This window comes from Brassica rapa, chromosome A05, assembly GCF_000309985.2.
Source record: "Brassica rapa cultivar Chiifu-401-42 chromosome A05, CAAS_Brap_v3.01, whole genome shotgun sequence".
In the NCBI taxonomy this organism is placed as follows: Eukaryota; Viridiplantae; Streptophyta; class Magnoliopsida; order Brassicales; family Brassicaceae; genus Brassica; species Brassica rapa.
Window position 1 is genome coordinate 15,849,395 of NC_024799.2, and position 5,893 is coordinate 15,855,287.

Here is a 5,893-nt window from a genome sequence, read left to right on the forward strand (position 1 = left end):
GACTCCATAGTCTTTTGTCTTGCCGCCTTGGTGAACACATCAGCCAACTGATCTTCACTTCTCGTATAGCAAGGTAAGATCACTCCAAGCACAATCATCTGTCTCACCTTGTGGCAATCAACCTCAATGTGCTTGGTTCTCTCATGGAACACCGAGTTTGATGCAATGTGAATGGCAGCTTGATTGTCGCAATGCATTGTCATTGGAGTGGCTTGATCAATCTCCAAGTGCTTCAAGATGCCTTTGATCCACACCAACTCGTTTGTGAGCTTCAGCATAGCTCTATACTCAGCTTCTGCACTTGAACATGACACCACCTTCTGCTTCTTGCTCTTCCAAGTCACCAAGTTGCCTCCAATGAATGTGCAATAGCGTGTGGTTGATCTCCTGTCAGCTCTATCTCCTGCCCAATCAGCATCACAATAGCCCACCACTTCTGTGCTTCCATTGCACCCCATCCATACTCCTTGATCCGGCGAGCCATTCAGATACATCAACAGCCTCTCCACCATGCGCCAGTGATGTTCCTTGGGAAGCTGCATGTGTTGGCTCACCTGATTCACAGCAAAACATATATCAGGCCTTGTAATGGTAAGGTAAATCAATTTGCCAACAAGTGTTCTATAGAGTTTAGGATCATGAAATGGCTTGCTGTCTTCAATCTCCCCCTCTCTTGGTACTTTGTAGCCATCCTCCATTGGCATCCTTGCTGTCTTGCCTCCATAAGCACCTGCACCTTTCAAAAGATCAAGTGTATACTTCCTTTGGGACATGAACAAACCTTCCTTGGATCTACAAATCTCAATTCCAAGAAAGTATTTCATTTCTCCCAAGTCTTTGATTTCAAACATAGACTTTAAAAACTCCTTGGTTGCTTTGATACCTTCCTTATCACTCCCAGTGATAATGATATCATCCACATACACAAGGAGAGCAACCATACCTGAGGGTGTCGTGAGTGTAAAGAGAGTGTGATCCAATTCTGACTTCTTGAAGCCTCGGCCATTCAGAGTTGTGCTCAACTTGTTATACCAAGCTCTTGGTGATTGCTTCAACCCATAAATGGCTTTCTTTAGCCTCAGTACATTCCCTCTCTTCACTAGATGTTCCAGACCTGGTGGAGGATACATATAGACTTCATCCTCAAGCTCTCCTTGTAGAAATGCATTCTTTACATCCATTTGCCACAATCCCCATCCAAGGTTCACAGCCAAGCTTAAAACAATCCTAATGGTGTGTAGCTTGGCTACTGGTGCAAATGTCTCAATGTAATCCTCTCCATATGTCTGAGTGAACCCTCTTGCTACTAGTCTAGTCTTCTTCCTCTCAATCGACCCATCAGCCTTGTACTTGATTGTAAAGATCCATCTACTAGACACAGCCTTCTTCCCTTTTGGTAGTTCACTCTCATACCATGTATCATTCTTTATCATAGCTCCTGCCTCAGCTCCTACTGATTCCTTCCATTCCTTATCTTCCATTGCCTCTTCATAGCTTCTTGGAATGTGATTCTCATCTAAGTTTACCATAAATGCACAATGTGCTTCTGGATATTGAGCAAAAGAACACACGGCCTGAGTAGGATGCTTCACAGCTTGGGCATTGTAGTACACTCTTGTGTTTACCCAACTGGAAGGATCCTTTCTCAGCCTTGTACTCCTTCTCAACACTGGCCCTTCTTGCGCCATCTCTTGTTCTTCTTCTTCTTGTGGTAGCACACTTGTTTCAGATCTTTCATCTCCTAGCTGACTTGCTTCAGCTCCCTCTTCCCTTAGCTGACTCTCTTCAGCTTCTTCTTGTTGAGCATTTGATTCCACAGCTTGATCATGAGAACCAGAACTCTCTTCTCTACTTGTCTCTTCACGGTTTTGAGTTCTTGTTTCATTCCCCCCTTCATGGTCAAGATTGGAAGTCTGATGATCCGGTACTGGAGTAGTGCTTCTCCCACCTTGATTCATGTTGATTCCAAGACCCTCTAGGATGATCCTCAAGGTTTCAGCTCTATCCGAAGTAAGATCTTTCAAATCTTCTTGAATCTGCTCCTCATAGTATCCTTTTTCCTCAACAAACTTCACTTCTCTAGATACTAACACTCTCCTTGTGTTAGGATCATAGCACTTGTATCCTTTCTGACTTGATGAATATCCAATAAACATTGCCTTTGAACTCTTAGCTTCTAGCTTGTTTCTTATCTCTCCAGGCACCATCACAAAACACAAACATCCAAAGATCTTCATATGCTCTAGAGAGGGCTTGTACTGATTCAGTACCTCAAATGGTGATTGTCCTTGAAGAATCAGAGTTGGTGTCCTGTTGATGAGATAACAAGCCGTAGCAACTGCATCACTCCAAAACTTCTTAGGCACGTTGGATTGAAACATCATGGACCTGGCTACTTCCATCAAATGCCTGTTCTTCCTCTCAGCCACACCATTCTGTTGTGGGGTATAGGGACAGCTTGTTTGATGAAGGATTCCATGCTGAGATAAGTGTAGCTTGAATGCTTGTCCCGTGTACTCTCCTCCATTATCTGACCTGAAAATCTTTATCTTGGCATTGTAATGGTTAGTTACATAGGATTGAAAGTTTTTAAATGCATCAAGTACCCTATCTTTGGTTGGAATTAAGGTTAACCAGGTGTATTTGGATTTTTCATCAATGAAAGTTACATAATACTTATGGTTTTCTCTAGATAGGCAAGGTGCAGCCCAAACATCAGAATGAATAAGATCAAAACATTTTTCATAAACAGTAGTAGACTTGGTAAAGACAGTTCTACAATGCTTGCCTAAAATGCAAGCTTCACAATCATTATTCTCAAAGGAAACACCTGGCAACATCAGTTTTAAAGCCTTATTATGAGGGTGTCCTAATCTAGCATGCCACAATGCATTTTTACTTAAACTAGAACCGGAAACAGAAGTAAACGAGCAGGTATATCTAGAAACAGGAGTGAGATCTTCAAGTAAATATAGCTCTCCTTTAGTCACTCCCTTTCCAATCATCTTGCTGCTTTTAATATCCTGAAACTTCACATCATTAGGACTGAATATAACATTACAATGTAAATCAGTAGCACATTTCTTAACAGATAATAAGTTTGAAGTAAATTTAGGCATATAAAAGGCTTCAGTTTCCTTATCAAACAGTTTAAGACTTCCTATTCCTCTAATAGGAATCTTATCTCCATTAGCAATCATCACATTTCCATTCATTGGTACAATGTTCTTAATCAAGTGAGTGTCACTTATCATATGATGAGATGCACCTGAATCAATTACTAATGGCTTAATGTCATGAGACCTAGCAATATGCGCAAGGATACTAGATGGTTTGAATGCATGATCATTTCTAGCAAAGTTTGCAATCCTAGATTGATTTACCATTTCTATCAAGCTCTCATGCATCCTATCAGTTCTAGTTAGATTCTTATAGTTCTCTACCACCCTAGCACCAAAAGAATACCCAAAAATGTTACCATTCTCCTTGAGCAACTTCATGAGAGCATCAAGGTCGGATCTCCTTAGATACTCTTGATCATTGTTCCCACGGTTGCTTGGTGCCCCGGTGTAGGCTACAAGAGACTTCCCATCACCTGCCTCACGCCCATCTATCTCCTTTCCTTTGCTTGTACCAGCTCCACCCGTTCCATCTGATGCATTAGCCCTTGCCTCACGGTCCTTCATGAACTTTGCCGGCTTGAGGTGTGGGTGAAGGATCCAGCATTGGCTCTTCTTGTGGCCATGCTTCTTGCAGTGATCACAGTTCCCATTGAACCTCCTCTCCTCAAACTTCCCATGCGCAGCAGCCTTGTTTGCTTGCGGAGCTTCACTCCCCTCCTCTTGAGTTGCTTGGCTTGCAAGGGAAAGGTCTCCTTTCTTTGCAAACAGCCCAATGGAGCCTTGCTCCTTCTGAATCCGCGCACACACATCCTCAAGGTCAGGTAGAGTGTCCTCCCTAAGCAGGTGCTGGATGAGACCGTTGTATGCCGGGTTTAGGGTGAGGAGGAGCCCAAAGACCTTATCTTGCTCTCTCCTCTTGTTAAGCTCATCAGCATCCGTTGTGCTCGGCCTAAGCATCTCCATTTCGGACCAGAGACTTCTGAATCTTCCTAGATGCTTAGTGAACTCCATGTCTTCTTGTACAAGGTTGTTGATAGCTTGCTTCACTTCAAACACTCGGCTTAGGTTTGAAGTGTTGCCATACACCTTCTTCAAGGTATCCCACAGCTCTTTAGCAGACTCACAGTAGCTGTATGCATCCAGAATAGCCGGCTCAAGGGACGCATGAAGGACAGACATCACCAGCATGTCCTCTTGATGCCACTTCTATTCTGCCTTGCTTGCGGCTTCATCTTCAGCTTCTCCTTGAGTGATGAGCTTTGGAGCTTCTCCTGGCGTGATGTGCTTCCAAAGCCCCTTGCTTCCCACTGTGGTTCTCACCATCCGAGACCACACCAAGTAGTTGTTTCCCTTGAAACAAACCGCCACCTTCATGTTCATGTTCATCCCACTCTCCATGTTGAATGTAGAACCCTTTAGACTTCAATAACTTTCTCTTGAGGTAACTGTCTTGAGTGAACACTAGCAGCTTCACCTTTTACCCACACAGCTTCAATAACACCTCAAACACCCAATAGAACTCAGAAAGACTACCCAGAACCGCTTAAGAACACAAGAACACCAAACTGTTTCTTCAAAGCTTCAATCTTGAATCTTCAAAGAACCCAACGAAACCAAGTTCCCTATGAACCTGGCTCTGATACCATATCACTTTTAGGATTGAGTAGAGTAATCTGAGTGAATAAGAAAGCATAGAAGTGATTTAGAAGAGATTTGAGTATGAAATGAGATTAAGAGTCTAGTATAGAACCATTGAGAGACTAAAAGACTAAGAGAGACTCATAACTTGCTTGATTATATTAATGAGAGAGTTTACATATTTATATGAAGAGAGAGCTTAGGGTTTTCGTAAACAAGAGGATAGGATAAGCATGTGGAGTCAAGGCTTAATTCAAAACCATCCAATGAGGTGATCAATCCGTGTGAAGCATCTTTAGCTGGCTGCTGCCTTTTGCTTTTACTTTCCAGCTGTGACAGCCTGTCCAAGACTCTCCCTTATCCTTTCCAACGGTCTGATCCATCCCACAAAGGCTAAGGTAACTTCTCCTCTTTACCTAAGTAACCCGGGTAACTCAAGGTAAGGTTTGGTTGAGCTTTGGTCGATCCCATCTTGTACGGTCATGTACGGCCTTGTACGGACTGGTTGATCTCAAAGCTCCCAAACCTTCCTAGCCTTCCTTATCCTCATTCTACTCAAGCCTCATCTCCCTTCTTCACTTAACTCTCCTCATCTTAACATTCAGCAACGGCCTCTAATCAAACTTCCATTTATGTCTGAATGCCTTACTGAAGTTCATTTGAGCTTGTTTGGGGATCAATTGCTCAATGATTCAGCATCCAAGCGATGAAAGTGAGCTGATTTGAGAGATTTTATTTGAATTCAACGGAAACCAATGTGTGTGTGTGAGAGAGAGAGAGAGAGAGAGAGAGAGAGAGAGAGAGAGAGAGAGAGAGAGAGAGAGAGAGAGAGAGAGAGAGAGAGAGAGAGAGAGAGAGAGAGAGAGAGAGAGAGAGAGATGAAGAAGGAGTTGGAGAGAAACAAATTTTGATTGGTCATGTAGAGAGGGGCGCTTTCAACATTAACCATCTATATAAAGAATATGAGAATACAGGAGAATATGTGAAAATTATTAAGAATATACGAGATTATTTTTAACTTATTAAGAGCATATGATATTATTCCCCCAAAAATTATGTATAATGTTTCATTTCGCTCCAAAGCGTTGAACAAAATCTAATTCTTTTTAACGTTTACAGTTTGGGGAATTGTA